We start from the raw sequence: 27,694 nt of genomic DNA on the forward strand, positions 1-27,694 counted from the left end.
CCAGAGCTCCTTTTGTTGCCGGGCCTTGCAAGCAGAAAGGAAAGCACGCGTGCATGCCACGCGCAGCCATTCCTTGCGCTTCTGCGCGAGGCATTGCGCAGGAAAAAAGACACGCGCGTGCTGGGCAGCAAAGGGCGGCCTGCAACTGCGGGGCAATCCAACAGGGGGCAGCGTAGCGCCCACGGAAAACTGCAGCAAAGTCAGCCGAGCAGCAGCGCCGTCACTATTGCGAATTCTATTTTTCAGCAGGGGTCTCGCCCCCATGGAGGGGGGAAGCTGCACCGCTCCTGGAAACACTGCAATACCAGGTGGATGCATGGAGTGAACGGGGCAAGCCCCTGTTCCATCTCCCTGTCCCAAAAATCAATTTAATATTTGGTCCCCAGATAGGGGACGTATCAGATATTAAACTGATAAGAACAGATACTACACTTGATCTTAGCCAAAAGGCCGAGAAGCGATGGCCGTAAAACTGCGTTTGCTGCGCGCGTCAGGCCCGGCGTGCGGCCTCTACCTCAAAGTAGCCGCCGGGTGGGCGAGCCTAGGGCGAAAGAGGCGACGGCGGGCGGTCTTTGAGCCAGAGCTCCTTTTGTTGCCGGGCCTTGCAAGCAGAAAGGAAAGCACGCGTGCATGCCACGCGCAGCCATTCCTTGCGCTTCTGCGCGAGGCATTGCGCAGGAAAAAAGACACGCGCGCGCTGGGCAGCAAAGGGCGGCCTGCAACTGCGGGGCAATCCAACAGGGGGCAGCGTAGCGCCCACGGAAAACTGCAGCAAAGTCAGCCGAGCAGCAGCGCCGTCACTATTGCGAATTCTATTTTTCAGCAGGGGTCTCGCCCCCATGGAGGGGGGAAGCTGCACCGCTCCTGGAAACACTGCAATACCAGGTGGATGCATGGAGTGGACGGGGCAAGCCCCTGTTCCATCTCCCTGTCCCAAAAATCAATTTAATATTTGGTCCCCAGATAGGGGACGTATCAGATATTAAACTGATAAGAACAGATACTACACTTGATCTTAGCCAAAAGGCCGAGAAGCGATGGCCGTAAAACTGCGTTTGCTGCGCGCGTCAGGCCCGGCGTGCGGCCTCTACCTCAAAGTAGCCGCCGGGTGGGCGAGCCTAGGGCGAAAGAGGCGACGGCGGGCGGTCTTTGAGCCAGAGCTCCTTTTGTTGCCGGGCCTTGCAAGCAGAAAGGAAAGCACGCGTGCATGCCACGCGCAGCCATTCCTTGCGCTTCTGCGCGAGGCATTGCGCAGGAAAAAAGACACGCGCGCGCTGGGCAGCAAAGGGCGGCCTGCAACTGCGGGGCAATCCAACAGGGGGCAGCGTAGCGCCCACGGAAAACTGCAGCAAAGTCAGCCGAGCAGCAGCGCCGTCACTATTGCGAATTCTATTTTTCAGCAGGGGTCTCGCCCCCATGGAGGGGGGAAGCTGCACCGCTCCTGGAAACACTGCAATACCAGGTGGATGCATGGAGTGAACGGGGCAAGCCCCTGTTCCATCTCCCTGTCCCAAAAATCAATTTAATATTTGGTCCCCAGATAGGGGACGTATCAGATATTAAACTGATAAGAACAGATACTACACTTGATCTTAGCCAAAAGGCCGAGAAGCGATGGCCGTAAAACTGCGTTTGCTGCGCGCGTCAGGCCCGGCGTGCGGCCTCTACCTCAAAGTAGCCGCCGGGTGGGCGAGCCTAGGGCGAAAGAGGCGACGGCGGGCGGTCTTTGAGCCAGAGCTCCTTTTGTTGCCGGGCCTTGCAAGCAGAAAGGAAAGCACGCGTGCATGCCACGCGCAGCCATTCCTTGCGCTTCTGCGCGAGGCATTGCGCAGGAAAAAAGACACGCGCGCGCTGGGCAGCAAAGGGCGGCCTGCAACTGCGGGGCAATCCAACAGGGGGCAGCGTAGCGCCCACGGAAAACTGCAGCAAAGTCAGCCGAGCAGCAGCGCCGTCACTATTGCGAATTCTATTTTTCAGCAGGGGTCTCGCCCCCATGGAGGGGGGAAGCTGCACCGCTCCTGGAAACACTGCAATACCAGGTGGATGCATGGAGTGGACGGGGCAAGCCCCTGTTCCATCTCCCTGTCCCAAAAATCAATTTAATATTTGGTCCCCAGATAGGGGACGTATCAGATATTAAACTGATAAGAACAGATACTACACTTGATCTTAGCCAAAAGGCCGAGAAGCGATGGCCGTAAAACTGCGTTTGCTGCGCGCGTCAGGCCCGGCGTGCGGCCTCTACCTCAAAGTAGCCGCCGGGTGGGCGAGCCTAGGGCGAAAGAGGCGACGGCGGGCGGTCTTTGAGCCAGAGCTCCTTTTGTTGCCGGGCCTTGCAAGCAGAAAGGAAAGCACGCGTGCATGCCACGCGCAGCCATTCCTTGCGCTTCTGCGCGAGGCCTTGCGCAGGAAAAAAGACACGCGCGCGCTGGGCAGCAAAGGGCGGCCTGCAACTGCGGGGCAATCCAACAGGGGGCAGCGTAGCGCCCACGGAAAACTGCAGCAAAGTCAGCCGAGCAGCAGCGCCGTCACTATTGCGAATTCTATTTTTCAGCAGGGGTCTCGCCCCCATGGAGGGGGGAAGCTGCACCGCTCCTGGAAACACTGCAATACCAGGTGGATGCATGGAGTGAACGGGGCAAGCCCCTGTTCCATCTCCCTGTCCCAAAAATCAATTTAATATTTGGTCCCCAGATAGGGGACGTATCAGATATTAAACTGATAAGAACAGATACTACACTTGATCTTAGCCAAAAGGCCGAGAAGCGATGGCCGTAAAACTGCGTTTGCTGCGCGCGTCAGGCCCGGCGTGCGGCCTCTACCTCAAAGTAGCCGCCGGGTGGGCGAGCCTAGGGCGAAAGAGGCGACGGCGGGCGGTCTTTGAGCCAGAGCTCCTTTTGTTGCCGGGCCTTGCAAGCAGAAAGGAAAGCACGCGTGCATGCCACGCGCAGCCATTCCTTGCGCTTCTGCGCGAGGCATTGCGCAGGAAAAAAGACACGCGCGCGCTGGGCAGCAAAGGGCGGCCTGCAACTGCGGGGCAATCCAACAGGGGGCAGCGTAGCGCCCACGGAAAACTGCAGCAAAGTCAGCCGAGCAGCAGCGCCGTCACTATTGCGAATTCTATTTTTCAGCAGGGGTCTCGCCCCCATGGAGGGGGGAAGCTGCACCGCTCCTGGAAACACTGCAATACCAGGTGGATGCATGGAGTGGACGGGGCAAGCCCCTGCTCCATCTCCCTGTCCCAAAAATCAATTTAATATTTGGTCCCCAGATAGGGGACGTATCAGATATTAAACTGATAAGAACAGATACTACACTTGATCTTAGCCAAAAGGCCGAGAAGCGATGGCCGTAAAACTGCGTTTGCTGCGCGCGTCAGGCCCGGCGTGCGGCCTCTACCTCAAAGTAGCCGCCGGGTGGGCGAGCCTAGGGCGAAAGAGGCGACGGCGGGCGGTCTTTGAGCCAGAGCTCCTTTTGTTGCCGGGCCTTGCAAGCAGAAAGGAAAGCACGCGTGCATGCCACGCGCAGCCATTCCTTGCGCTTCTGCGCGAGGCATTGCGCAGGAAAAAAGACACGCGCGCGCTGGGCAGCAAAGGGCGGCATGCAACTGCGGGGCAATCCAACAGGGGGCAGCGTAGCGCCCACGGAAAACTGCAGCAAAGTCAGCCGAGCAGCAGCGCCGTCACTATTGCGAATTCTATTTTTCAGCAGGGGTCTCGCCCCCATGGAAGGGGGTAGCTGCACCGCTCCTGGAAACACTGCAATACCTGGTGGATGCATGGAGTGGACGGGGCAAGCCCCTGTTCCATCTCCCTGTCCCAAAAATCAATTTAATATTTGGTCCCCAGATAGAGGACGTATCAGATATTAAACTGATAAGAACAGATACTACACTTGATCTTAGCCAAAAGGCCGAGAAGCGATGGCCGTAAAACTGCGTTTGCTGCGCGCGTCAGGCCCGGCGTGTGGCCTCTACCTCAAAGTAGCCGCCGGGTGGGCGAGCCTAGGGCGAAAGAGGCGACGGCGGGCGGTCTTTGAGCCAGAGCTCCTTTTGTTGCCGGGCCTTGCAAGCAGAAAGGAAAGCACGCGTGCATGCCACGCGCAGCCATTCCTTGCGCTTCTTCGCGAGGCATTGCGCAGAAAAAAAGACACGCGCGCGCTGGGCAGCAAAGGGCGGCCTGCAACTGAGGGGCAATCCAACAGGGGGCAGCGTAGCGCCCACGGAAAACTGCAGCAAAGTCAGCCGAGCAGCAGCGCCGTCACTATTGCGAATTCTATTTTTCAGCAGGGGTCTCGCCCCCATGGAGGGGGGAAGCTGCACCGCTCCTGGAAACACTGCAATACCAGGTGGATGCATGGAGTGGACGGGGCAAGCCCCTGTTCAATCTCCCTGTCCCAAAAATCAATTTAATATTTGGTCCCCAGATAGGGGACGTATCAGATATTAAACTGATAAAAACAGATACTACACTTGATCTTAGCCAAAAGGCCGAGAAGCGATGGCCGTAAAACTGCGTTTGCTGCGCGCGTCAGGCCCGGCGTGCGGCCTCTACCTCAAAGTAGCCGCCGGGTGGGCGAGCCTAGGGCGAAAGAGGCGACGGCGGGCGGTCTTTGAGCCAGAGCTCCTTTTGTTGCCGGGCCTTGCAAGCAGAAAGGAAAGCACGCGTGCATGCCACGCGCAGCCATTCCTTGCGCTTCTGCGCGAGGCATTGCGCAGGAAAAAAGACACGCGCGCGCTGGGCAGCAAAGGGCGGCCTGCAACTGCGGGGCAATCCAACAGGGGGCAGCGTAGCGCCCACGGAAAACTGCAGCAAAGTCAGCCGAGCAGCAGCGCCGTCACTATTGCGAATTCTATTTTTCAGCAGGGGTCTCACCCCCATGGAGGGGGGAAGCTGCACCGCTCCTGGAAACACTGCAATACCAGGTGGATGCATGGAGTGGACGGGGCAAGCCCCTGTTCCATCTCCCTGTCCCAAAAATCAATTTAATATTTGGTCCCCAGATAGGGGACGTATCAGATATTAAACTGATAAGAACAGATACTACACTTGATCTTAGCCAAAAGGCCGAGAAGCGATGGCCGTAAAACTGCGTTTGCTGCGCGCGTCAGGCCCGGCGTGCGGCCTCTACCTCAAAGTAGCCGCCGGGTGGGCGAGCCTAGGGCGAAAGAGGCGACGGCGGGCGGTCTTTGAGCCAGAGCTCCTTTTGTTGCCGGGCCTTGCAAGCAGAAAGGAAAGCACGCATGCATGCCACGCGCAGCCATTCCTTGCGCTTCTGCGCGAGGCATTGCGCAGGAAAAAAGACACGCGTGCGCTGGGCAGCAAAGGGCGGCCTGCAACTGCGGGGCAATCCAACAGGGGGCAGCGTAGCGCCCACGGAAAACTGCAGCAAAGTCAGCCGAGCAGCAGCGCCGTCACTATTGCGAATTCTATTTTTCAGCAGGGGTCTCGCCCCCATGGAGTGGGGAAGCTGCACCGCTCCTGGAAACACTGCAATACCAGGTGGATGCATGGAGTGAACGGGGCAAGCCCCTGTTCCATCTCCCTGTCCCAAAAATCAATTTAATATTTGGTCCCCAGATAGGGGACGTATCAGATATTAAACTGATAAGAACAGATACTACACTTGATCTTAGCCAAAAGGCCGAGAAGCGATGGCCGTAAAACTGCGTTTGCTGCGCGCGTCAGGCCCGGCGTGCGGCCTCTACCTCAAAGTAGCCGCCGGGTGGGCGAGCCTAGGGCGAAAGAGGCGACGGCGGGCGGTCTTTGAGCCAGAGCTCCTTTTGATGCCGGGCCTTGCAAGCAGAAAGGAAAGCACGCGTGCATGCCACGCGCAGCCATTCCTTGCGCTTCTGCGCGAGGCATTGCGCAGGAAAAAAGACACGCGTGCGCTGGGCAGCAAAGGGCGGCCTGCAACTGCGGGGCAATCCAACAGGGGGCAGCGTAGCGCCCACGGAAAACTGCAGCAAAGTCAGCCGAGCAGCAGCGCCGTCACTATTGCGAATTCTATTTTTCAGCAGGGGTCTCGCCCCCATGGAGGGGGGAAGCTGCACCGCTCCTGGAAACACTGCAATACCAGGTGGATGCATGGAGTGAACGGGGCAAGCCCCTGTTCCATCTCCCTGTCCCAAAAATCAATTTAATATTTGGTCCCCAGATAGGGGACGTATCAGATATTAAACTGATAAGAACAGATACTACACTTGATCTTAGCCAAAAGGCCGAGAAGCGATGGCCGTAAAACTGCGTTTGCTGCGCGCGTCAGGCCCGGCGTGCGGCCTCTACCTCAAAGTAGCCGCCGGGTGGGCGAGCCTAGGGCGAAAGAGGCGACGGCGGGCGGTCTTTGAGCCAGAGCTCCTTTTGATGCCGGGCCTTGCAAGCAGAAAGGAAAGCACGCGTGCATGCCACGCGCAGCCATTCCTTGCGCTTCTTCACGAGGCATTGCGCAGAAAAAAAGACACGCGCGCGCTGGGCAGCAAAGGGCGGCCTGCAACTGAGGGGCAATCCAACAGGGGGCAGCGTAGCGCCCACGGAAAACTGCAGCAAAGTCAGCCGAGCAGCAGCGCCGTCACTATTGCGAATTCTATTTTTCAGCAGGGGTCTCGCCCCCATGGAGGGGGGAAGCTGCACCGCTCCTGGAAACACTGCAATACCAGGTGGATGCATGGAGTGGACGGGGCAAGCCCCTGTTCCATCTCCCTGTCCCAAAAATCAATTTAATATTTGGTCCCCAGATAGGGGACGTATCAGATATTAAACTGATAAGAACAGATACTACACTTGATCTTAGCCAAAAGGCCGAGAAGCGATGGCCGTAAAACTGCGTTTGCTGCGCGCGTCAGGCCCGGCGTGCGGCCTCTACCTCAAAGTAGCCGCCGGGTGGGCGAGCCTAGGGCGAAAGAGGCGACGGCGGGCGGTCTTTGAGCCAGAGCTCCTTTTGTTGCCGGGCCTTGCAAGCAGAAAGGAAAGCACGCGTGCATGCCACGCGCAGCCATTCCTTGCGCTTCTGCGCGAGGCATTGCGCAGGAAAAAAGACACGCGCGCGCTGGGCAGCAAAGGGCGGCCTGCAACTGCGGGGCAATCCAACAGGGGGCAGCGTAGCGCCCACGGAAAACTGCAGCAAAGTCAGCCGAGCAGCAGCGCCGTCACTATTGCGAATTCTATTTTTCAGCAGGGGTCTCGCCCCCATGGAGGGGGGAAGCTGCACCGCTCCTGGAAACACTGCAATACCAGGTGGATGCATGGAGTGGACGGGGCAAGCCCCTGTTCCATCTCCCTGTCCCAAAAATCAATTTAATATTTGGTCCCCAGATAGGGGACGTATCAGATATTAAACTGATAAGAACAGATTTTTTTTTTTTTTTTTTTTTTTTTTTTCCAAAATATACTTTATTCATAAAAATCTGTAAAAATTACATTGCCAAACAGTTTCCAACCAGCACGAAAAAATACAAACATTGCAAAAGAGATCAGTTTCTTTCAATAATGTCATGAGTTTCTTCCCAACCCTTCCGTTTCACAATTGTCATGTCAATTACAGTTTTACATTTACAGCAATTCAGAATATTAACGATACAGTTCGAGGGGCTTCCCATGGTTCCAGCCCCTCAGTCCAGCTTGGTGGGGGAACATTACACTGTGGTCTTTCCCCATTGAGCCTTTGCTGCGGCTGCCCCAAGCTTTAGTGCGTCCCTCAGCACGTAGTCCTGGACCTTGGAATGTGCCAGTCTGCAACATTCGGTGGTGGACAACTCTTTGCGCTGGAAGACCAGCAAGTTTCGGGCAGACCAAAGGGCGTCTTTCACCGAATTGATAGCCCTCCAGCAGCAGTTGATGTTTGTCTCGGTGTGCGTCCCTGGGAACAGCCCGTAGAGCACAGACTCCTGTGTTACAGAGCTGCTTGGGATGAACCTTGACAAAAACCACTGCATCTCTTTCCACACCTGCTTTGCAAAGGCACATTCCAGGAGGAGGTGGGCGACCGTCTCTTCTGATAAGAACAGATACTACACTTGATCTTAGCCAAAAGGCCGAGAAGCGATGGCCGTAAAACTGCGTTTGCTGCGCGCGTCAGGCCCGGCGTGCGGCCTCTACCTCAAAGTAGCCGCCGGGTGGGCGAGCCTAGGGCGAAAGAGGCGACGGCGGGCGGTCTTTGAGCCAGAGCTCCTTTTGTTGCCGGGCCTTGCAAGCAGAAAGGAAAGCACGCGTGCATGCCACGCGCAGCCATTCCTTGCGCTTCTGCGCGAGGCATTGCGCAGGAAAAAAGACACGCGCGCGCTGGGCAGCAAAGGGCGGCATGCAACTGCGGGGCAATCCAACAGGGGGCAGCGTAGCGCCCACGGAAAACTGCAGCAAAGTCAGCCGAGCAGCAGCGCCGTCACTATTGCGAATTCTATTTTTCAGCAGGGGTCTCGCCCCCATGGAAGGGGGTAGCTGCACCGCTCCTGGAAACACTGCAATACCTGGTGGATGCATGGAGTGGACGGGGCAAGCCCCTGTTCCATCTCCCTGTCCCAAAAATCAATTTAATATTTGGTCCCCAGATAGAGGACGTATCAGATATTAAACTGATAAGAACAGATACTACACTTGATCTTAGCCAAAAGGCCGAGAAGCGATGGCCGTAAAACTGCGTTTGCTGCACGCGTCAGGCCCGGCGTGTGGCCTCTACCTCAAAGTAGCCGCCGGGTGGGCGAGCCTAGGGCGAAAGAGGCGACGGCGGGCGGTCTTTGAGCCAGAGCTCCTTTTGTTGCCGGGCCTTGCAAGCAGAAAGGAAAGCACGCGTGCATGCCACGCGCAGCCATTCCTTGCGCTTCTTCGCGAGGCATTGCGCAGAAAAAAAGACACGCGCGCGCTGGGCAGCAAAGGGCGGCCTGCAACTGAGGGGCAATCCAACAGGGGGCAGCGTAGCGCCCACGGAAAACTGCAGCAAAGTCAGCCGAGCAGCAGCGCCGTCACTATTGCGAATTCTATTTTTCAGCTGGGGTCTCGCCCCCATGGAGGGGGGAAGCTGCACCGCTCCTGGAAACACTGCAATACCAGGTGGATGCATGGAGTGGACGGGGCAAGCCCCTGTTCAATCTCCCTGTCCCAAAAATCAATTTAATATTTGGTCCCCAGATAGGGGACGTATCAGATATTAAACTGATAAGAACAGATTTTTTTTTTTTTTTTTTTTTCCCAAAATATACTTTATTCATAAAAATCTGTAAAAATTACATTGCCAAACAGTTTCCAAACAGCACGAAAAAATACAAACATTGCAAAAGAGATCTGTTTCTTTCAATAATGTCATGAGTTTCTTCCCAACCCTTGCGTTTCACAATTGTCATGTCAATTACAGTTTTACATTTACAGCAATTGAGAATATTAACGATACAGTTCGAGGGGCTTCCGATGGTTCCAGCCCCTCAGTCCAGCTTGGTGGGGGATCCTTACACTGTGGTCTTTCCCCATTGAGCCTTTGCTGCGGCTGCCCCAAGCTTTAGTGCGTCCCTCAGCACGTAGTCCTGGACCTTGGAATGTGCCAGTCTGCAACATTCGGTGGTGGACAACTCTTTGCGCTGGAAGACCAGCAAGTTTCGGGCAGACCAAAGGGCGTCTTTCACCGAATTGATAGTCCTCCAGCAGCAGTTGATGTTTGTCTCGGTGTGCGTCCCTGGGAACAGCCCGTAGAGCACAGACTCCTGTGTTACAGAGCTGCTTGGGATGAACCTTGACAAAAACCACTGCATCTCTTTCCACACCTGCTTTGCAAAGGCACATTCCAGGAGGAGGTGGGCGACCGTCTCTTCCCCACCACAGCCAACGCGGGGGCACTGTGCGGAGGGGGCGAGACTTCGGGTGTGCATGAAGGATCTGACGGGGAGGGCCCTTCTCACCACCAGCCAAGCTACGTCTTGGTGCTTGTTTGAAAGTTCTGGTGATGAGGCATTCCGCCAAATGACTTTGACGGTCTGCTCGGGGAACCATCCGACAGGATCCACCGTTTCCTTTTCCCGTAGGGCCTTGAGGATATTCCGTGCAGACCACTGCCTGATGGACCGGTGGTCAAAGGTGTTTTTCCGCAGAAACTGCTCCACGAAGGATAGGTGGTACGGCGCCGCCCAACTGCACGGAGCGTTCCGCGGCAATGTGACCAGGCCCATCCTTCGCAACACCGGGGACAGATAGAACCTCAGCACGTAGTGACACTTGGAGTTTGCGTACTGGGGATCTACACATAGCTTGATGCAGCCGCACACGAAGGTGGTCATCAGGATGAGGGCCACGTTGGGTACATTTTTCCCGCCCTTGTCCAGAGATTTGAACATCGTGTCCCTCTGGACCCGGTCCATTTTAGATCCCCAGACGAAGCGGAAAATGGCTCGGGTGACTGCCACGGCGCAGGAGTGGGGTATGGGCCAGACCTGCGCCACGTAGAGCAACAACGTGAGCGCCTCGCACCTGATGACCAGGTTCTTACCCACAATGGAGAGAGATCGCTGCCCCCACATGCCCAACTTTTGTCGTACCTTGGCTACTCGCTCCTCCCATGTTTTGGTGCACGCCCCGGCACTTCCGAACCATATCCCCAGCACCTTCAGGTAATCTGACCTGACGCTGAAGGGGACAAAGGATCGGTCAGCCCAGTTCCCAAAGAACATGGCCTCGCTCTTGCCGTGGTTAACTTTGGCTCCCGAGGCCAGTTCGAACTGGTCGCAGATGCTCATCAGTCTGCGCACGGACAGCGGATCCGAGCAGAAGACGGCGACGTCATCCATGTACAGGGAGGTTTTGACCTGAGTGCCTCCGCTGCCTGGGATTGTCACCCCTCTTATGCTCGCATCCTTCCTAATAGACTCAGCAAAGGGTTCAATACAGCAAACAAACAAGACCGGGGACAGAGGACAGCCCTGTCTGACTCCAGATTTGATCGGGAAACTTTCAGATTCCCACCCGTTGATTGACACTGCGCTACTGATGTTTGTGTAGAGCAGTTGGATCCAATTGCAGATTCCCTCCCCAAACCCCATTTTGGAAAGCACGTCCATCATGTAGGTGTGCGATATCCTGTCAAAAGCCTTCTCCTGGTCCAGACTGATGAGGCAGGTGTCCACCCTCCTGTCCCGTACGTAGGCGATCGTATCCCTGAGTAGCGCGAGGCTATCAGAGATCTTCCTGCCGGGTACAGTACAGGTCTGATCGGGGTGAATCACCAGCTCCAGAGCAGACTTGACTCGACTGGCTATGACTTTGGACAGAATCTTGTAATCAACATTAAGCAGTGAGATGGGCCGCCAATTTCTGATTTCTACCCTCTCCCCCTTCTGCTTGTAAATGAGGGTGATGATGCCTTTTCTCTGGGCGGTCTTTGAGCCAGAGCTCCTTTTGTTGCCGGGCCTTGAAAGCAGAAAGGAAAGCACGCGTGCATGCCACGCGCAGCCATTCCTTGCGCTTCTGCGCGAGGCCTTGCGCAGGAAAAAAGACACGCGCGCGCTGGGCAGCAAAGGGCGGCCTGCAACTGCGGGGCAATCCAACAGGGGGCAGCGTAGCGCCCACAGAAAACTGCAGCAAAGTCAGCCGAGCAGCAGCGCCTTCACTATTGCGAATTCTATTTTTCAGCAGGGGTCTCACCCCCATGGAGGGGGGAAGCTGCATCGCTCCTGGAAACACTGCAATACCAGGTGGATGCATGGAGTGGACGGGGCAAGCCCCTGTTCCATCTCCCTGTCCCAAAAATCAATTTAATATTTGGTCCCCAGATAGGGGACGTATCAGATATTAAACTGATAAGAACAGATACTACACTTGATCTTAGCCAAAAGGCCGAGAAGCGATGGCCGTAAAACTGCGTTTGCTGCGCGCGTCAGGCCCGGCGTGTGGCCTCTACCTCAAAGTAGCCGCCGGGTGGGCGAGCCTAGGGCGAAAGAGGCGACGGCGGGCGGTCTTTGAGCCAGAGCTCCTTTTGTTGCCGGGCCTTGCAAGCAGAAAGGAAAGCACGCGTGCATGCCACGCGCAGCCATTCCTTGCGCTTCTGCGCGAGGCATTGCGCAGGAAAAAAGACACGCGCGCGCTGGGCAGCAAAGGGCGGCCTGCAACTGCGGGGCAATCCAACAGGGGGCAGCGTAGCGCCCACGGAAAACTGCAGCAAAGTCAGCTGAGCAGCAGCGCCATCACTATTGCGAATTCTATTTTTCAGCAGGGGTCTCGCCCCCATGGAGGGGGGAAGCTGCACCGCTCCTGGAAACACTGCAATACCAGGTGGATGCATGGAGTGGACGGGGCAAGCCCCTGTTCAATCTCCCTGTCCCAAAAATCAATTTAATATTTGGTCCCCAGATAGGGGACGTATCAGATATTAAACTGATAAGAACAGATACTACACTTGATCTTAGCCAAAAGGCCGAGAAGCGATGGCCGTAAAACTGCGTTTGCTGCGCGCGTCAGGCCCGGCGTGCGGCCTCTACCTCAAAGTAGCCGCCGGGTGGGCGAGCCTAGGGCGAAAGAGGCGACGGCGGGCGGTCTTTGAGCCAGAGCTCCTTTTGTTGCCGGGCCTTGCAAGCAGAAAGGAAAGCACGCGTGCATGCCACGCGCAGCCATTCCTTGCGCTTCTGCGCGAGGCATTGCGCAGGAAAAAAGACACGCGCGCGCTGGGCAGCAAAGGGCGGCCTGCAACTGCGGGGCAATCCAACAGGGGGCAGCGTAGCGCCCACGGAAAACTGCAGCAAAGTCAGCCGAGCAGCAGCGCCGTCACTATTGCGAATTCTATTTTTCAGCAGGGGTCTCACCCCCATGGAGGGGGGAAGCTGCACCGCTCCTGGAAACACTGCAATACCAGGTGGATGCATGGAGTGGACGGGGCAAGCCCCTGTTCCATCTCCCTGTCCCAAAAATCAATTTAATATTTGGTCCCCAGATAGGGGACGTATCAGATATTAAACTGATAAGAACAGATACTACACTTGATCTTAGCCAAAAGGCCGAGAAGCGATGGCCGTAAAACTGCGTTTGCTGCGCGCGTCAGGCCCGGCGTGCGGCCTCTACCTCAAAGTAGCCGCCGGGTGGGCGAGCCTAGGGCGAAAGAGGCGACGGCGGGCGGTCTTTGAGCCAGAGCTCCTTTTGTTGCCGGGCCTTGCAAGCAGAAAGGAAAGCACGCGTGCATGCCACGCGCAGCCATTCCTTGCGCTTCTGCGCGAGGCATTGCGCAGGAAAAAAGACACGCGTGCGCTGGGCAGCAAAGGGCGGCCTGCAACTGCGGGGCAATCCAACAGGGGGCAGCGTAGCGCCCACGGAAAACTGCAGCAAAGTCAGCCGAGCAGCAGCGCCGTCACTATTGCGAATTCTATTTTTCAGCAGGGGTCTCGCCCCCATGGAGGGGGGAAGCTGCACCGCTCCTGGAAACACTGCAATACCAGGTGGATGCATGGAGTGAACGGGGCAAGCCCCTGTTCCATCTCCCTGTCCCAAAAATCAATTTGATATGTGGTCCCCAGATAGGGGACGTATCAGATATTAAACTGATAAGAACAGATACTACACTTGATCTTAGCCAAAAGGCCGAGAAGCGATGGCCGTAAAACTGCGTTTGCTGCGCGCGTCAGGCCCGGCGTGCGGCCTCTACCTCAAAGTAGCCGCCGGGTGGGCGAGCCTAGGGCGAAAGAGGCGACGGCGGGCGGTCTTTGAGCCAGAGCTCCTTTTGTTGCCGGGCCTTGCAAGCAGAAAGGAAAGCACGCGTGCATGCCACGCGCAGCCATTCCTTGCGCTTCTGCGCGAGGCATTGCGCAGGAAAAAAGACACGCGCGCGCTGGGCAGCAAAGGGCGGCCTGCAACTGCGGGGCAATCCAACAGGGGGCAGCGTAGCGCCCACGGAAAACTGCAGCAAAGTCAGCTGAGCAGCAGCGCCATCACTATTGCGAATTCTATTTTTCAGCAGGGGTCTCGCCCCCATGGAGGGGGGAAGCTGCACCGCTCCTGGAAACACTGCAATACCAGGTGGATGCATGGAGTGGACGGGGCAAGCCCCTGTTCAATCTCCCTGTCCCAAAAATCAATTTAATATTTGGTCCCCAGATAGGGGACGTATCAGATATTAAACTGATAAGAACAGATACTACACTTGATCTTAGCCAAAAGGCCGAGAAGCGATGGCCGTAAAACTGCGTTTGCTGCGCGCGTCAGGCCCGGCGTGCGGCCTCTACCTCAAAGTAGCCGCCGGGTGGGCGAGCCTAGGGCGAAAGAGGCGACGGCGGGCGGTCTTTGAGCCAGAGCTCCTTTTGTTGCCGGGCCTTGCAAGCAGAAAGGAAAGCACGCGTGCATGCCACGCGCAGCCATTCCTTGCGCTTCTGCGCGAGGCATTGCGCAGGAAAAAAGACACGCGCGCGCTGGGCAGCAAAGGGCGGCCTGCAACTGCGGGGCAATCCAACAGGGGGCAGCGTAGCGCCCACGGAAAACTGCAGCAAAGTCAGCCGAGCAGCAGCGCCGTCACTATTGCGAATTCTATTTTTCAGCAGGGGTCTCACCCCCATGGAGGGGGGAAGCTGCACCGCTCCTGGAAACACTGCAATACCAGGTGGATGCATGGAGTGGACGGGGCAAGCCCCTGTTCCATCTCCCTGTCCCAAAAATCAATTTAATATTTGGTCCCCAGATAGGGGACGTATCAGATATTAAACTGATAAGAACAGATACTACACTTGATCTTAGCCAAAAGGCCGAGAAGCGATGGCCGTAAAACTGCGTTTGCTGCGCGCGTCAGGCCCGGCGTGCGGCCTCTACCTCAAAGTAGCCGCCGGGTGGGCGAGCCTAGGGCGAAAGAGGCGACGGCGGGCGGTCTTTGAGCCAGAGCTCCTTTTGTTGCCGGGCCTTGCAAGCAGAAAGGAAAGCACGCGTGCATGCCACGCGCAGCCATTCCTTGCGCTTCTGCGCGAGGCATTGCGCAGGAAAAAAGACACGCGTGCGCTGGGCAGCAAAGGGCGGCCTGCAACTGCGGGGCAATCCAACAGGGGGCAGCGTAGCGCCCACGGAAAACTGCAGCAAAGTCAGCCGAGCAGCAGCGCCGTCACTATTGCGAATTCTATTTTTCAGCAGGGGTCTCGCCCCCATGGAGGGGGGAAGCTGCACCGCTCCTGGAAACACTGCAATACCAGGTGGATGCATGGAGTGAACGGGGCAAGCCCCTGTTCCATCTCCCTGTCCCAAAAATCAATTTGATATGTGGTCCCCAGATAGGGGACGTATCAGATATTAAACTGATAAGAACAGATACTACACTTGATCTTAGCCAAAAGGCCGAGAAGCGATGGCCGTAAAACTGCGTTTGCTGCGCGCGTCAGGCCCGGCGTGCGGCCTCTACCTCAAAGTAGCCGCCGGGTGGGCGAGCCTAGGGCGAAAGAGGCGACGGCGGGCGGTCTTTGAGCCAGAGCTCCTTTTGTTGCCGGGCCTTGCAAGCAGAAAGGAAAGCACGCGTGCATGCCACGCGCAGCCATTCCTTGCGCTTCTGCGCGAGGCATTGCGCAGGAAAAAAGACACGCGCGCGCTGGGCAGCAAAGGGCGGCCTGCAACTGCGGGGCAATCCAACAGGGGGCAGCGTAGCGCCCACGGAAAACTGCAGCAAAGTCAGCCGAGCAGCAGCGCCGTCACTATTGCGAATTCTATTTTTCAGCAGGGGTCTCACCCCCATGGAGGGGGGAAGCTGCACCGCTCCTGGAAACACTGCAATACCAGGTGGATGCATGGAGTGGACGGGGCAAGCCCCTGTTCCATCTCCCTGTCCCAAAAATCAATTTAATATTTGGTCCCCAGATAGGGGACGTATCAGATATTAAACTGATAAGAACAGATACTACACTTGATCTTAGCCAAAAGGCCGAGAAGCGATGGCCGTAAAACTGCGTTTGCTGCGCGCGTCAGGCCCGGCGTGCGGCCTCTACCTCAAAGTAGCCGCCGGGTGGGCGAGCCTAGGGCGAAAGAGGCGACGGCGGGCGGTCTTTGAGCCAGAGCTCCTTTTGTTGCCGGGCCTTGCAAGCAGAAAGGAAAGCACGCGTGCATGCCACGCGCAGCCATTCCTTGCGCTTCTGCGCGAGGCATTGCGCAGGAAAAAAGACACGCGTGCGCTGGGCAGCAAAGGGCGGCCTGCAACTGCGGGGCAATCCAACAGGGGGCAGCGTAGCGCCCACGGAAAACTGCAGCAAAGTCAGCCGAGCAGCAGCGCCGTCACTATTGCGAATTCTATTTTTCAGCAGGGGTCTCGCCCCCATGGAGGGGGGAAGCTGCACCGCTCCTGGAAACACTGCAATACCAGGTGGATGCATGGAGTGAACGGGGCAAGCCCCTGTTCCATCTCCCTGTCCCAAAAATCAATTTAATATTTGGTCCCCAGATAGGGGACGTATCAGATATTAAACTGATAAGAACAGATACTACACTTGATCTTAGCCAAAAGGCCGAGAAGCGATGGCCGTAAAACTGCGTTTGCTGCGCGCGTCAGGCCCGGCGTGCGGCCTCTACCTCAAAGTAGCCGCCGGGTGGGCGAGCCTAGGGCGAAAGAGGCGACGGCGGGCGGTCTTTGAGCCAGAGCTCCTTTTGTTGCCGGGCCTTGCAAGCAGAAAGGAAAGCACGCGTGCATGCCACGCGCAGCCATTCCTTGCGCTTCTGCGCGAGGCATTGCGCAGGAAAAAAGACACGCGCGCGCTGGGCAGCAAAGGGCGGCCTGCAACTGCGGGGCAATCCAACAGGGGGCAGCGTAGCGCCCACGGAAAACTGCAGCAAAGTCAGCTGAGCAGCAGCGCCATCACTATTGCGAATTCTATTTTTCAGCAGGGGTCTCGCCCCCATGGAGGGGGGAAGCTGCACCGCTCCTGGAAACACTGCAATACCAGGTGGATGCATGGAGTGGACGGGGCAAGCCCCTGTTCAATCTCCCTGTCCCAAAAATCAATTTAATATTTGGTCCCCAGATAGGGGACGTATCAGATATTAAACTGATAAGAACAGATACTACACTTGATCTTAGCCAAAAGGCCGAGAAGCGATGGCCGTAAAACTGCGTTTGCTGCGCGCGTCAGGCCCGGCGTGCGGCCTCTACCTCAAAGTAGCCGCCGGGTGGGCGAGCCTAGGGCGAAAGAGGCGACGGCGGGCGGTCTTTGAGCCAGAGCTCCTTTTGTTGCCGGGCCTTGCAAGCAGAAAGGAAAGCACGCGTGCATGCCACGCGCAGCCATTCCTTGCGCTTCTGCGCGAGGCATTGCGCAGGAAAAAAGACACGCGCGCGCTGGGCAGCAAAGGGCGGCCTGCAACTGCGGGGCAATCCAACAGGGGGCAGCGTAGCGCCCACGGAAAACTGCAGCAAAGTCAGCCGAGCAGCAGCGCCGTCACTATTGCGAATTCTATTTTTCAGCAGGGGTCTCACCCCCATGGAGGGGGGAAGCTGCACCGCTCCTGGAAACACTGCAATACCAGGTGGATGCATGGAGTGGACGGGGCAAGCCCCTGTTCCATCTCCCTGTCCCAAAAATCAATTTAATATTTGGTCCCCAGATAGGGGACGTATCAGATATTAAACTGATAAGAACAGATACTACACTTGATCTTAGCCAAAAGGCCGAGAAGCGATGGCCGTAAAACTGCGTTTGCTGCGCGCGTCAGGCCCGGCGTGCGGCCTCTACCTCAAAGTAGCCGCCGGGTGGGCGAGCCTAGGGCGAAAGAGGCGACGGCGGGCGGTCTTTGAGCCAGAGCTCCTTTTGTTGCCGGGCCTTGCAAGCAGAAAGGAAAGCACGCGTGCATGCCACGCGCAGCCATTCCTTGCGCTTCTGCGCGAGGCATTGCGCAGGAAAAAAGACACGCGTGCGCTGGGCAGCAAAGGGCGGCCTGCAACTGCGGGGCAATCCAACAGGGGGCAGCGTAGCGCCCACGGAAAACTGCAGCAAAGTCAGCCGAGCAGCAGCGCCGTCACTATTGCGAATTCTATTTTTCAGCAGGGGTCTCGCCCCCATGGAGGGGGGAAGCTGCACCGCTCCTGGAAACACTGCAATACCAGGTGGATGCATGGAGTGAACGGGGCAAGCCCCTGTTCCATCTCCCTGTCCCAAAAATCAATTTGATATGTGGTCCCCAGATAGGGGACGTATCAGATATTAAACTGATAAGAACAGATACTACACTTGATCTTAGCCAAAAGGCCGAGAAGCGATGGCCGTAAAACTGCGTTTGCTGCGCGCGTCAGGCCCGGCGTGCGGCCTCTACCTCAAAGTAGCCGCCGGGTGGGCGAGCCTAGGGCGAAAGAGGCGACGGCGGGCGGTCTTTGAGCCAGAGCTCCTTTTGTTGCCGGGCCTTGCAAGCAGAAAGGAAAGCACGCGTGCATGCCACGCGCAGCCATTCCTTGCGCTTCTGCGCGAGGCATTGCGCAGGAAAAAAGACACGCGCGCGCTGGGCAGCAAAGGGCGGCCTGCAACTGCGGGGCAATCCAACAGGGGGCAGCGTAGCGCCCACGGAAAACTGCAGCAAAGTCAGCCGAGCAGCAGCGCCGTCACTATTGCGAATTCTATTTTTCAGCAGGGGTCTCGCCCCCATGGAGGGGGGAAGCTGCACCGCTCCTGGAAACACTGCAATACCAGGTGGATGCATGGAGTGGACGGGGCAAGCCCCTGTTCCATCTCCCTGTCCCAAAAATCAATTTAATATTTGGTCCCCAGATAGGGGACGTATCAGATACTAAACTGATAAGAACAGATACTACACTTGATCTTAGCCAAAAGGCCGAGAAGCGATGGCCGTAAAACTGCGTTTGCTGCGCGCGTCAGGCCCGGCGTGCGGCCTCTACCTCAAAGTAGCCGCCGGGTGGGCGAGCCTAGGGCGAAAGAGGCGACGGCGGGCGGTCTTTGAGCCAGAGCTCCTTTTGTTGCCGGGCCTTGCAAGCAGAAAGGAAAGCACGCGTGCATGCCACGCGCAGCCATTCCTTGCGCTTCTGCGCGAGGCCTTGCGCAGGAAAAAAGACGCGCGCGCGCTGGGCAGCAAAGGGCGGCCTGCAACTGCGGGGCAATCCAACAGGGGGCAGCGTAGCGCCCACGGAAAACTGCAGCAAAGTCAGCCGAGCAGCAGCGCCGTCACTATTGCGAATTCTATTTTTCAGCAGGGGTCTCGCCCCCATGGAGGGGAGAAGCTGCACCGCTCCTGGAAACACTGCAATACCAGGTGGATGCATGGAGTGGACGGGGCAAGCCCCTGTTCCATGTCCCTGCCCCAAAAATCAATTTAATATTTGGTCCCCAGATAGGGGACGTATCAGATATTAAACTGATAAGAACAGATACTACACTTGATCTTAGCCAAAAGGCCGAGAAGCGATGGCCGTAAAACTGCGTTTGCTGCGCGCGTCAGGCCCGGCGTGCGGCCTCTACCTCAAAGTAGCCGCCGGGTGGGCGAGCCTAGGGCGAAAGAGGCGACGGCGGGCGGTCTTTGAGCCAGAGCTCCTTTTGTTGCCGGGCCTTGCAAGCAGAAAGGAAAGCACGCGTGCATGCCACGCGCAGCCATTCCTTGCGCTTCTGCGCGAGGCATTGCGCAGGAAAAAAGACACGCGCGCGCTGGGCAGCAAAGGGCGGCATGCAACTGCGGGGCAATCCAACAGGGGGCAGCGTAGCGCCCACGGAAAACTGCAGCAAAGTCAGCCGAGCAGCAGCGCCGTCACTATTGCGAATTCTATTTTTCAGCAGGGGTCTCGCCCCCATGGAAGGGGGTAGCTGCACCGCTCCTGGAAACACTGCAATACCTGGTGGATGCATGGAGTGGACGGGGCAAGCCCCTGTTCCATCTCCCTGTCCCAAAAATCAATTTAATATTTGGTCCCCAGATAGAGGACGTATCAGATATTAAACTGATAAGAACAGATACTACACTTGATCTTAGCCAAAAGGCCGAGAAGCGATGGCCGTAAAACTGCGTTTGCTGCGCGCGTCAGGCCCGGCGTGCGGCCTCTACCTCAAAGTAGCCGCCGGGTGGGCGAGCCTAGGGCGAAAGAGGCGACGGCGGGCGGTCTTTGAGCCAGAGCTCCTTTTGTTGCCGGGCCTTGCAAGCAGAAAGGAAAGCACGCGTGCATGCCACGCGCAGCCATTCCTTGCGCTTCTGCGCGAGGCATTGCGCAGGAAAAAAGACACGCGCGCGCTGGGCAGCAAAGGGCGGCCTGCAACTGCGGGGCAATCCAACAGGGGGCAGCGTAGCGCCCACGGAAAACTGCAGCAAAGTCAGCCGAGCAGCAGCGCCGTCACTATTGCGAATTCTATTTTTCAGCAGGGGTCTCGCCCCCATGGAGGGGGGAAGCTGCACCGCTCCTGGAAACACTGCAATACCAGGTGGATGCATGGAGTGGACGGGGCAAGCCCCTGTTCCATCTCCCTGTCCCAAAAATCAATTTAATATTTGGTCCCCAGATAGGGGACGTATCAGATATTAAACTGATAAGAACAGATACTACACTTGATCTTAGCCAAAAGGCCGAGAAGCGATGGCCGTAAAACTGCGTTTGCTGCGCGCGTCAGGCCCGGCGTGCGGCCTCTACCTCAAAGTAGCCGCCGGGTGGGCGAGCCTAGGGCGAAAGAGGCGACGGCGGGCGGTCTTTGAGCCAGAGCTCCTTTTGTTGCCGGGCCTTGCAAGCAGAAAGGAAAGCACGCGTGCATGCCACGCGCAGCCATTCCTTGCGCTTCTGCGCGAGGCATTGCGCAGGAAAAAAGACACGCGCGCGCTGGGCAGCAAAGGGCGGCCTGCAACTGCGGGGCAATCCAACAGTGGGCAGCGTAGCGCCCACGGAAAACTGCAGCAAAGTCAGCCGAGCAGCAGCGCCGTCACTATTGCGAATTCTATTTTTCAGCAGGGGTCTCACCCCCATGGAGGGGGGAAGCTGCACCGCTCCTGGAAACACTGCAATACCAGGTGGATGCATGGAGTGGACGGGGCAAGCCCCTGTTCCATCTCCCTGTCCCAAAAATCAATTTAATATTTGGTCCCCAGATAGGGGACGTATCAGATATTAAACTGATAAGAACAGATACTACACTTGATCTTAGCCAAAAGGCCGAGAAGCGATGGCCGTAAAACTGCGTTTGCTGCGCGCGTCAGGCCCGGCGTGCGGCCTCTACCTCAAAGTAGCCGCCGGGTGGGCGAGCCTAGGGCGAAAGAGGCGACGGCGGGCGGTCTTTGAGCCAGAGCTCCTTTTGTTGCCGGGCCTTGCAAGCAGAAAGGAAAGCACGCGTGCATGCCACGCGCAGCCATTCCTTGCGCTTCTGCGCGAGGCATTGCGCAGGAAAAAAGACACGCGCGCGCTGGGCAGCAAAGGGCGGCCTGCAACTGCGGGGCAATCCAACAGGGGGCAGCGTAGCGCCCACGGAAAACTGCAGCAAAGTCAGCCGAGCAGCAGCGCCGTCACTATTGCGAATTCTATTTTTCAGCAGGGGTCTCGCCCCCATGGAGGGGGGAAGCTGCACCGCTCCTGGAAACACTGCAATACCAGGTGGATGCATGGAGTGAACGGGGCAAGCCCCTGTTCCATCTCCCTGTCCCAAAAATCAATTTAATATTTGGTCCCCAGATAGGGGACGTATCAGATATTAAACTGATAAGAACAGATACTACACTTGATCTTAGCCAAAAGGCCGAGAAGCGATGGCCGTAAAACTGCGTTTGCTGCGCGCGTCAGGCCCGGCGTGCGGCCTCTACCTCAAAGTAGCCGCCGGGTGGGCGAGCCTAGGGCGAAAGAGGCGACGGCGGGCGGTCTTTGAGCCAGAGCTCCTTTTGTTGCCGGGCCTTGCAAGCAGAAAGGAAAGCACGCGTGCATGCCACGCGCAGCCATTCCTTGCGCTTCTGCGCGAGGCATTGCGCAGGAAAAAAGACACGCGCGCGCTGGGCAGCAAAGGGCGGCCTGCAACTGCGGGGCAATCCAACAGGGGGCAGCGTAGCGCCCACGGAAAACTGCAGCAAAGTCAGCCGAGCAGCAGCGCCGTCACTATTGCGAATTCTATTTTTCAGCAGGGGTCTCGCCCCCATGGAGGGGGGAAGCTGCACCGCTCCTGGAAACACTGCAATACCAGGTGGATGCATGGAGTGGACGGGGCAAGCCCCTGTTCCATCTCCCTGTCCCAAAAATCAATTTAATATTTGGTCCCCAGATAGGGGACGTATCAGATATTAAACTGATAAGAACAGATACTACACTTGATCTTAGCCAAAAGGCCGAGAAGCGATGGCCGTAAAACTGCGTTTGCTGCGCGCGTCAGGCCCGGCGTGCGGCCTCTACCTCAAAGTAGCCGCCGGGTGGGCGAGCCTAGGGCGAAAGAGGCGACGGCGGGCGGTCTTTGAGCCAGAGCTCCTTTTGTTGCCGGGCCTTGCAAGCAGAAAGGAAAGCACGCGTGCATGCCACGCGCAGCCATTCCTTGCGCTTCTTCGCGAGGCATTGCGCAGAAAAAAAGACACGCGCGCGCTGGGCAGCAAAGGGCGGCCTGCAACTGAGGGGCAATCCAACAGGGGGCAGCGTAGCGCCCACGGAAAACTGCAGCAAAGTCAGCCGAGCAGCAGCGCCGTCACTATTGCGAATTCTATTTTTCAGCAGGGGTCTCGCCCCCATGGAGGGGGGAAGCTGCACCGCTCCTGGAAACACTGCAATACCAGGTGGATGCATGGAGTGGACGGGGCAAGCCCCTGTTCAATCTCCCTGTCCCAAAAATCAATTTAATATTTGGTCCCCAGATAGGGGACGTATCAGATATTAAACTGATAAGAACAGATACTACACTTGATCTTAGCCAAAAGGCCGAGAAGCGATGGCCGTAAAACTGCGTTTGCTGCGCGCGTCAGGCCCGGCGTGCGGCCTCTACCTCAAAGTAGCCGCCGGGTGGGCGAGCCTAGGGCGAAAGAGGCGACGGCGGGCGGTCTTTGAGCCAGAGCTCCTTTTGTTGCCGGGCCTTGCAAGCAGAAAGGAAAGCACGCGTGCATGCCACGCGCAGCCATTCCTTGCGCTTCTGCGCGAGGCATTGCGCAGGAAAAAAGACACGCGTGCGCTGGGCAGCAAAGGGCGGCCTGCAACTGCGGGGCAATCCAACAGGGGGCAGCGTAGCGCCCACGGAAAACTGCAGCAAAGTCAGCCGAGCAGCAGCGCCGTCACTATTGCGAATTCTATTTTTCAGCAGGGGTCTCGCCCCCATGGAGGGGGGAAGCTGCACCGCTCCTGGAAACACTGCAATACCAGGTGGATGCATGGAGTGAACGGGGCAAGCCCCTGTTCCATCTCCCTGTCCCAAAAATCAATTTAATATTTGGTCCCCAGATAGGGGACGTATCAGATATTAAACTGATAAGAACAGATACTACACTTGATCTTAGCCAAAAGGCCGAGAAGCGATGGCCGTAAAACTGCGTTTGCTGCGCGCGTCAGGCCCGGCGTGCGGCCTCTACCTCAAAGTAGCCGCCGGGTGGGCGAGCCTAGGGCGAAAGAGGCGACGGCGGGCGGTCTTTGAGCCAGAGCTCCTTTTGATGCCGGGCCTTGCAAGCAGAAAGGAAAGCACGCGTGCATGCCACGCGCAGCCATTCCTTGCGCTTCTTCACGAGGCATTGCGCAGAAAAAAAGACACGCGCGCGCTGGGCAGCAAAGGGCGGCCTGCAACTGCGGGGCAATCCAACAGGGGGCAGCGTAGCGCCCACGGAAAACTGCAGCAAAGTCAGCCGAGCAGCAGCGCCGTCACTATTGCGAATTCTATTTTTCAGCAGGGGTCTCGCCCCCATGGAGGGGGGAAGCTGCACCGCTCCTGGAAACACTGCAATACCAGGTGGATGCATGGAGTGGACGGGGCAAGCCCCTGTTCAATCTCCCTGTCCCAAAAATCAATTTAATATTTGGTCCCCAGATAGGGGACGTATCAGATATTAAACTGATAAGAACAGATACTACACTTGATCTTAGCCAAAAGGCCGAGAAGCGATGGCCGTAAAACTGCGTTTGCTGCGCGCGTCAGGCCCGGCGTGCGGCCTCTACCTCAAAGTAGCCGCCGGGTGGGCGAGCCTAGGGCGAAAGAGGCGACGGCGGGCGGTCTTTGAGCCAGAGCTCCTTTTGTTGCCGGGCCTTGCAAGCAGAAAGGAAAGCACGCGTGCATGCCACGCGCAGCCATTCCTTGCGCTTCTGCGCGAGGCATTGCGCAGGAAAAAAGACACGCGCGCGCTGGGCAGCAAAGGGCGGCCTGCAACTGCGGGGCAATCCAACAGGGGGCAGCGTAGCGCCCACGGAAAACTGCAGCAAAGTCAGCCGAGCAGCAGCGCCGTCACTATTGCGAATCCTATTTTTCAGCAGGGGTCTCACCCCCATGGAGGGGGGAAGCTGCACCGCTCCTGGAAACACTGCAATACCAGGTGGATGCATGGAGTGGACGGGGCAAGCCCCTGTTCCATCTCCCTGTCCCAAAAATCAATTTAATATTTGGTCCCCAGATAGGGGACGTATCAGATATTAAACTGATAAGAACAGATACTACACTTGATCTTAGCCAAAAGGCCGAGAAGCGATGGCCGTAAAACTGCGTTTGCTGCGCGCGTCAGGCCCGGCGTGCGGCCTCTACCTCAAAGTAGCCGCCGGGTGGGCGAGCCTAGGGCGAAAGAGGCGACGGCGGGCGGTCTTTGAGCCAGAGCTCCTTTTGTTGCCGGGCCTTGCAAGCAGAAAGGAAAGCACGCGTGCATGCCACGCGCAGCCATTCCTTGCGCTTCTGCGCGAGGCATTGCGCAGGAAAAAAGACACGCGAGCGCTGGGCAGCAAAGGGCGGCCTGCAACTGCGGGGCAATCCAACAGGGGGCAGCGTAGCGCCCACGGAAAACTGCAGCAAAGTCAGCCGAGCAGCAGCGCCGTCACTATTGCGAATTCTATTTTTCAGCAGGGGTCTCGCCCCCATGGAGGGGGGAAGCTGCACCGCTCCTGGAAACACTGCAATACCAGGTGGATGCATGGAGTGGACGGGGCAAGCCCCTGTTCCATCTCCCTGTCCCAAAAATCAATTTAATATTTGGTCCCCAGATAGGGGACGTATCAGATATTAAACTGATAAGAACAGATACTACACTTGATCTTAGCCAAAAGGCCGAGAAGCGATGGCCGTAAAACTGCGTTTGCTGCGCGCGTCAGGCCCGGCGTGCGGCCTCTACCTCAAAGTAGCCGCCGGGTGGGCGAGCCTAGGGCGAAAGAGGCGACGGCGGGCGGTCTTTGAGCCAGAGCTCCTTTTGATGCCGGGCCTTGCAAGCAGAAAGGAAAGCACGCGTGCATGCCACGCGCAGCCATTCCTTGCGCTTCTTCACGAGGCATTGCGCAGAAAAAAAGACACGCGCGCGCTGGGCAGCAAAGGGCGGCCTGCAACTGCGGGGCAATCCAACAGGGGGCAGCGTAGCGCCCACGGAAAACTGCAGCAAAGTCAGCCGAGCAGCAGCGCCGTCACTATTGCGAATTCTATTTTTCAGCAGGGGTCTCGCCCCCATGGAGGGGGGAAGCTGCACCGCTCCTGGAAACACTGCAATACCAGGTGGATGCATGGAGTGGACGGGGCAAGCCCCTGTTCCATCTCCCTGTCCCAAAAATCAATTTAATATTTGGTCCCCAGATAGGGGACGTATCAGATATTAAACTGATAAGAACAGATACTACACTTGATCTTAGCCAAAAGGCCGAGAAGCGATGGCCGTAAAACTGCGTTTGCTGCGCGCGTCAGGCCCGGCGTGCGGCCTCTACCTCAAAGTAGCCGCCGGGTGGGCGAGCCTAGGGCGAAAGAGGCGACGGCGGGCGGTCTTTGAGCCAGAGCTCCTTTTGTTGCCGGGCCTTGCAAGCAGAAAGGAAAGCACGCGTGCATGCCACGCGCAGCCATTCCTTGCGCTTCTGCGCGAGGCATTGCGCAGGAAAAAAGACACGCGCGCGCTGGGCAGCAAAGGGCGGCCTGCAACTGCGGGGCAATCCAACAGGGGGCAGCGTAGCGCCCACGGAAAACTGCAGCAAAGTCAGCCGAGCAGCAGCGCCGTCATTATTGCGAATTCTATTTTTCAGCAGGGGTCTCGCCCCCATGGAGGGGGGAAGCTGCACCGCTCCTGGAAACACTGCAATACCAGGTGGATGCATGGAGTGGACGGGGCAAGCCCCTGTTCCATCTCCCTGTCCCAAAAATCAATTTAATATTTGGTCCCCAGATAGGGGACGTATCAGATATTAAACTGATAAGAACAGATACTACACTTGATCTTAGCCAAAAGGCCGAGAAGCGATGGCCGTAAAACTGCGTTTGCTGCGCGCGTCAGGCCCGGCGTGCGGCCTCTACCTCAAAGTAGCCGCCGGGTGGGCGAGCCTAGGGCGAAAGAGGCGACGGCGGGCGGTCTTTGAGCCAGAGCTCCTTTTGATGCCGGGCCTTGCAAGCAGAAAGGAAAGCACGCGTGCATGCCACGCGCAGCCATTCCTTGCGCTTCTTCACGAGGCATTGCGCAGAAAAAAAGACACGCGCGCGCTGGGCAGCAAAGGGCGGCCTGCAACTGCGGGGCAATCCAACAGGGGGCAGCGTAGCGCCCACGGAAAACTGCAGCAAAGTCAGCCGAGCAGCAGCGCCGTCACTATTGCGAATTCTATTTTTCAGCAGGGGTCTCGCCCCCATGGAGGGGGGAAGCTGCACCGCTCCTGGAAACACTGCAATACCAGGTGGATGCATGGAGTGGACGGGGCAAGCCCCTGTTCCATCTCCCTGTCCCAAAAATCAATTTAATATTTGGTCCCCAGATAGGGGACGTATCAGATATTAAACTGATAAGAACAGATACTACACTTGATCTTAGCCAAAAGGCCGAGAAGCGATGGCCGTAAAACTGCGTTTGCTGCGCGCGTCAGGCCCGGCGTGCGGCCTCTACCTCAAAGTAGCCGCCGGGTGGGCGAGCCTAGGGCGAAAGAGGCGACGGCGGGCGGTCTTTGAGCCAGAGCTCCTTTTGTTGCCGGGCCTTGCAAGCAGAAAGGAAAGCACGCGTGCATGCCACGCGCAGCCATTCCTTGCGCTTCTGCGCAAGGCATTGCGCAGGAAAAAAGACACGCGCGCGCTGGGCAGCAAAGGGCGGCCTGCAACTGCGGGGCAATCCAACAGGGGGCAGCGTAGCACCCACGGAAAACTGCAGCAAAGTCAGCCGAGCAGCAGCGCCGTCACTATTGCGAATTCTATTTTTCAGCAGGGGTCTCGCCCCCATGGAGGGGGGAAGCTGCACCGCTCCTGGAAACACTGCAATACCAGGTGGATGCATGGAGTGGACGGGGCAAGCCCCTGTTCCATCTCCCTGTCCCAAAAATCAATTTAATATTTGGTCCCCAGATAGGGGACGTATCAGATATTAAACTGATAAGAACAGATACTACACTTGATCTTAGCCAAAAGGCCGAGAAGCGATGGCCGTAAAACTGCGTTTGCTGCGCGCGTCAGGCCCGGCGTGCGGCCTCTACCTCAAAGTAGCCGCCGGGTGGGCGAGCCTAGGGCGAAAGAGGCGACGGCGGGCGGTCTTTGAGCCAGAGCTCCTTTTGTTGCCGGGCCTTGCAAGCAGAAAGGAAAGCACGCGTGCATGCCACGCGCAGCCATTCCTTGCGCTTCTGCGCGAGGCATTGCGCAGGAAAAAAGACACGCGCGCGCTGGGCAGCAAAGGGCGGCCTGCAACTGCGGGGCAATCCAACAGGGGGCAGCGTAGCGCCC

General features: G+C 57.4%; 43 non-coding genes and 1 pseudogene across 43 annotated transcripts; all 44 read right to left on the reverse strand.

Annotated features, from left to right (window-relative positions):
• Positions 1-271: 271 nt before the first annotated feature.
• On the reverse strand, positions 272-462 carry LOC137360956 (U2 spliceosomal RNA). The gene has a single exon (XR_010971989.1). It is a non-coding gene; the product is annotated as a U2 spliceosomal RNA (small nuclear RNA).
• A 386-nt stretch (positions 463-848) lies between these two features.
• LOC137361089 (U2 spliceosomal RNA) lies at positions 849-1,039 on the reverse strand. Its single transcript, XR_010972072.1, has one exon. It is a non-coding gene; the product is annotated as a U2 spliceosomal RNA (small nuclear RNA).
• A 386-nt stretch (positions 1,040-1,425) lies between these two features.
• LOC137360957 (U2 spliceosomal RNA) lies at positions 1,426-1,616 on the reverse strand. Its single transcript, XR_010971990.1, has one exon. It is a non-coding gene; the product is annotated as a U2 spliceosomal RNA (small nuclear RNA).
• A 386-nt stretch (positions 1,617-2,002) lies between these two features.
• LOC137361090 (U2 spliceosomal RNA) lies at positions 2,003-2,193 on the reverse strand. Its single transcript, XR_010972073.1, has one exon. It is a non-coding gene; the product is annotated as a U2 spliceosomal RNA (small nuclear RNA).
• Positions 2,194-2,579: 386 nt separating this feature from the next.
• LOC137360958 (U2 spliceosomal RNA) lies at positions 2,580-2,770 on the reverse strand. Its single transcript, XR_010971991.1, has one exon. It is a non-coding gene; the product is annotated as a U2 spliceosomal RNA (small nuclear RNA).
• Positions 2,771-3,156: 386 nt separating this feature from the next.
• Positions 3,157-3,347, reverse strand: LOC137360947 (U2 spliceosomal RNA). Its single transcript, XR_010971980.1, has one exon. It is a non-coding gene; the product is annotated as a U2 spliceosomal RNA (small nuclear RNA).
• A 386-nt stretch (positions 3,348-3,733) lies between these two features.
• LOC137360997 (U2 spliceosomal RNA) lies at positions 3,734-3,924 on the reverse strand. The gene has a single exon (XR_010972028.1). It is a non-coding gene; the product is annotated as a U2 spliceosomal RNA (small nuclear RNA).
• A 386-nt stretch (positions 3,925-4,310) lies between these two features.
• Positions 4,311-4,501, reverse strand: LOC137361006 (U2 spliceosomal RNA). Its single transcript, XR_010972037.1, has one exon. It is a non-coding gene; the product is annotated as a U2 spliceosomal RNA (small nuclear RNA).
• Positions 4,502-4,887: 386 nt separating this feature from the next.
• Positions 4,888-5,078, reverse strand: LOC137361091 (U2 spliceosomal RNA). The gene has a single exon (XR_010972074.1). It is a non-coding gene; the product is annotated as a U2 spliceosomal RNA (small nuclear RNA).
• A 386-nt stretch (positions 5,079-5,464) lies between these two features.
• Positions 5,465-5,655, reverse strand: LOC137360959 (U2 spliceosomal RNA). Its single transcript, XR_010971992.1, has one exon. It is a non-coding gene; the product is annotated as a U2 spliceosomal RNA (small nuclear RNA).
• Positions 5,656-6,041: 386 nt separating this feature from the next.
• LOC137360960 (U2 spliceosomal RNA) lies at positions 6,042-6,232 on the reverse strand. Its single transcript, XR_010971993.1, has one exon. It is a non-coding gene; the product is annotated as a U2 spliceosomal RNA (small nuclear RNA).
• A 386-nt stretch (positions 6,233-6,618) lies between these two features.
• On the reverse strand, positions 6,619-6,809 carry LOC137361092 (U2 spliceosomal RNA). Its single transcript, XR_010972075.1, has one exon. It is a non-coding gene; the product is annotated as a U2 spliceosomal RNA (small nuclear RNA).
• Positions 6,810-7,195: 386 nt separating this feature from the next.
• On the reverse strand, positions 7,196-7,385 carry LOC137361033 (U2 spliceosomal RNA). The gene has a single exon (XR_010972051.1). It is a non-coding gene; the product is annotated as a U2 spliceosomal RNA (small nuclear RNA).
• Positions 7,386-7,899: 514 nt separating this feature from the next.
• Positions 7,900-8,041, reverse strand: LOC137361063 (U2 spliceosomal RNA; annotated as a pseudogene).
• A 386-nt stretch (positions 8,042-8,427) lies between these two features.
• Positions 8,428-8,618, reverse strand: LOC137360998 (U2 spliceosomal RNA). Its single transcript, XR_010972029.1, has one exon. It is a non-coding gene; the product is annotated as a U2 spliceosomal RNA (small nuclear RNA).
• A 386-nt stretch (positions 8,619-9,004) lies between these two features.
• Positions 9,005-9,188, reverse strand: LOC137361039 (U2 spliceosomal RNA). The gene has a single exon (XR_010972055.1). It is a non-coding gene; the product is annotated as a U2 spliceosomal RNA (small nuclear RNA).
• Positions 9,189-11,628: 2,440 nt separating this feature from the next.
• Positions 11,629-11,819, reverse strand: LOC137360946 (U2 spliceosomal RNA). The gene has a single exon (XR_010971979.1). It is a non-coding gene; the product is annotated as a U2 spliceosomal RNA (small nuclear RNA).
• A 386-nt stretch (positions 11,820-12,205) lies between these two features.
• On the reverse strand, positions 12,206-12,396 carry LOC137360970 (U2 spliceosomal RNA). The gene has a single exon (XR_010972003.1). It is a non-coding gene; the product is annotated as a U2 spliceosomal RNA (small nuclear RNA).
• A 386-nt stretch (positions 12,397-12,782) lies between these two features.
• LOC137361093 (U2 spliceosomal RNA) lies at positions 12,783-12,973 on the reverse strand. Its single transcript, XR_010972076.1, has one exon. It is a non-coding gene; the product is annotated as a U2 spliceosomal RNA (small nuclear RNA).
• Positions 12,974-13,359: 386 nt separating this feature from the next.
• On the reverse strand, positions 13,360-13,550 carry LOC137360977 (U2 spliceosomal RNA). Its single transcript, XR_010972009.1, has one exon. It is a non-coding gene; the product is annotated as a U2 spliceosomal RNA (small nuclear RNA).
• A 386-nt stretch (positions 13,551-13,936) lies between these two features.
• On the reverse strand, positions 13,937-14,127 carry LOC137360971 (U2 spliceosomal RNA). The gene has a single exon (XR_010972004.1). It is a non-coding gene; the product is annotated as a U2 spliceosomal RNA (small nuclear RNA).
• Positions 14,128-14,513: 386 nt separating this feature from the next.
• LOC137361094 (U2 spliceosomal RNA) lies at positions 14,514-14,704 on the reverse strand. The gene has a single exon (XR_010972077.1). It is a non-coding gene; the product is annotated as a U2 spliceosomal RNA (small nuclear RNA).
• Positions 14,705-15,090: 386 nt separating this feature from the next.
• On the reverse strand, positions 15,091-15,281 carry LOC137360978 (U2 spliceosomal RNA). Its single transcript, XR_010972010.1, has one exon. It is a non-coding gene; the product is annotated as a U2 spliceosomal RNA (small nuclear RNA).
• A 386-nt stretch (positions 15,282-15,667) lies between these two features.
• LOC137361096 (U2 spliceosomal RNA) lies at positions 15,668-15,858 on the reverse strand. The gene has a single exon (XR_010972078.1). It is a non-coding gene; the product is annotated as a U2 spliceosomal RNA (small nuclear RNA).
• Positions 15,859-16,244: 386 nt separating this feature from the next.
• LOC137360961 (U2 spliceosomal RNA) lies at positions 16,245-16,435 on the reverse strand. The gene has a single exon (XR_010971994.1). It is a non-coding gene; the product is annotated as a U2 spliceosomal RNA (small nuclear RNA).
• Positions 16,436-16,821: 386 nt separating this feature from the next.
• LOC137360972 (U2 spliceosomal RNA) lies at positions 16,822-17,012 on the reverse strand. Its single transcript, XR_010972005.1, has one exon. It is a non-coding gene; the product is annotated as a U2 spliceosomal RNA (small nuclear RNA).
• A 386-nt stretch (positions 17,013-17,398) lies between these two features.
• On the reverse strand, positions 17,399-17,589 carry LOC137361097 (U2 spliceosomal RNA). The gene has a single exon (XR_010972079.1). It is a non-coding gene; the product is annotated as a U2 spliceosomal RNA (small nuclear RNA).
• A 386-nt stretch (positions 17,590-17,975) lies between these two features.
• Positions 17,976-18,166, reverse strand: LOC137360979 (U2 spliceosomal RNA). The gene has a single exon (XR_010972011.1). It is a non-coding gene; the product is annotated as a U2 spliceosomal RNA (small nuclear RNA).
• Positions 18,167-18,552: 386 nt separating this feature from the next.
• On the reverse strand, positions 18,553-18,743 carry LOC137360991 (U2 spliceosomal RNA). The gene has a single exon (XR_010972023.1). It is a non-coding gene; the product is annotated as a U2 spliceosomal RNA (small nuclear RNA).
• Positions 18,744-19,129: 386 nt separating this feature from the next.
• LOC137360990 (U2 spliceosomal RNA) lies at positions 19,130-19,320 on the reverse strand. The gene has a single exon (XR_010972022.1). It is a non-coding gene; the product is annotated as a U2 spliceosomal RNA (small nuclear RNA).
• Positions 19,321-19,706: 386 nt separating this feature from the next.
• Positions 19,707-19,897, reverse strand: LOC137361000 (U2 spliceosomal RNA). Its single transcript, XR_010972031.1, has one exon. It is a non-coding gene; the product is annotated as a U2 spliceosomal RNA (small nuclear RNA).
• Positions 19,898-20,283: 386 nt separating this feature from the next.
• Positions 20,284-20,474, reverse strand: LOC137361099 (U2 spliceosomal RNA). Its single transcript, XR_010972081.1, has one exon. It is a non-coding gene; the product is annotated as a U2 spliceosomal RNA (small nuclear RNA).
• Positions 20,475-20,860: 386 nt separating this feature from the next.
• Positions 20,861-21,051, reverse strand: LOC137361100 (U2 spliceosomal RNA). Its single transcript, XR_010972082.1, has one exon. It is a non-coding gene; the product is annotated as a U2 spliceosomal RNA (small nuclear RNA).
• A 386-nt stretch (positions 21,052-21,437) lies between these two features.
• Positions 21,438-21,628, reverse strand: LOC137360962 (U2 spliceosomal RNA). The gene has a single exon (XR_010971995.1). It is a non-coding gene; the product is annotated as a U2 spliceosomal RNA (small nuclear RNA).
• A 386-nt stretch (positions 21,629-22,014) lies between these two features.
• Positions 22,015-22,205, reverse strand: LOC137361101 (U2 spliceosomal RNA). Its single transcript, XR_010972083.1, has one exon. It is a non-coding gene; the product is annotated as a U2 spliceosomal RNA (small nuclear RNA).
• Positions 22,206-22,591: 386 nt separating this feature from the next.
• LOC137360973 (U2 spliceosomal RNA) lies at positions 22,592-22,782 on the reverse strand. Its single transcript, XR_010972006.1, has one exon. It is a non-coding gene; the product is annotated as a U2 spliceosomal RNA (small nuclear RNA).
• Positions 22,783-23,168: 386 nt separating this feature from the next.
• LOC137360963 (U2 spliceosomal RNA) lies at positions 23,169-23,359 on the reverse strand. Its single transcript, XR_010971996.1, has one exon. It is a non-coding gene; the product is annotated as a U2 spliceosomal RNA (small nuclear RNA).
• A 386-nt stretch (positions 23,360-23,745) lies between these two features.
• On the reverse strand, positions 23,746-23,936 carry LOC137360974 (U2 spliceosomal RNA). Its single transcript, XR_010972007.1, has one exon. It is a non-coding gene; the product is annotated as a U2 spliceosomal RNA (small nuclear RNA).
• A 386-nt stretch (positions 23,937-24,322) lies between these two features.
• LOC137361102 (U2 spliceosomal RNA) lies at positions 24,323-24,513 on the reverse strand. Its single transcript, XR_010972084.1, has one exon. It is a non-coding gene; the product is annotated as a U2 spliceosomal RNA (small nuclear RNA).
• A 386-nt stretch (positions 24,514-24,899) lies between these two features.
• On the reverse strand, positions 24,900-25,090 carry LOC137361103 (U2 spliceosomal RNA). The gene has a single exon (XR_010972085.1). It is a non-coding gene; the product is annotated as a U2 spliceosomal RNA (small nuclear RNA).
• Positions 25,091-25,476: 386 nt separating this feature from the next.
• On the reverse strand, positions 25,477-25,667 carry LOC137361104 (U2 spliceosomal RNA). Its single transcript, XR_010972086.1, has one exon. It is a non-coding gene; the product is annotated as a U2 spliceosomal RNA (small nuclear RNA).
• A 386-nt stretch (positions 25,668-26,053) lies between these two features.
• Positions 26,054-26,244, reverse strand: LOC137361105 (U2 spliceosomal RNA). Its single transcript, XR_010972087.1, has one exon. It is a non-coding gene; the product is annotated as a U2 spliceosomal RNA (small nuclear RNA).
• Positions 26,245-26,630: 386 nt separating this feature from the next.
• On the reverse strand, positions 26,631-26,821 carry LOC137361106 (U2 spliceosomal RNA). The gene has a single exon (XR_010972088.1). It is a non-coding gene; the product is annotated as a U2 spliceosomal RNA (small nuclear RNA).
• A 386-nt stretch (positions 26,822-27,207) lies between these two features.
• Positions 27,208-27,398, reverse strand: LOC137361107 (U2 spliceosomal RNA). Its single transcript, XR_010972089.1, has one exon. It is a non-coding gene; the product is annotated as a U2 spliceosomal RNA (small nuclear RNA).
• Between the last annotated feature and the right edge of the window lie 296 nt (positions 27,399-27,694).

The sequence above is a fragment of the Heterodontus francisci genome, unplaced genomic scaffold (genome assembly GCF_036365525.1).
Source record: "Heterodontus francisci isolate sHetFra1 unplaced genomic scaffold, sHetFra1.hap1 HAP1_SCAFFOLD_1014, whole genome shotgun sequence".
NCBI classification, from domain to species: domain Eukaryota; kingdom Metazoa; phylum Chordata; class Chondrichthyes; order Heterodontiformes; family Heterodontidae; genus Heterodontus; species Heterodontus francisci.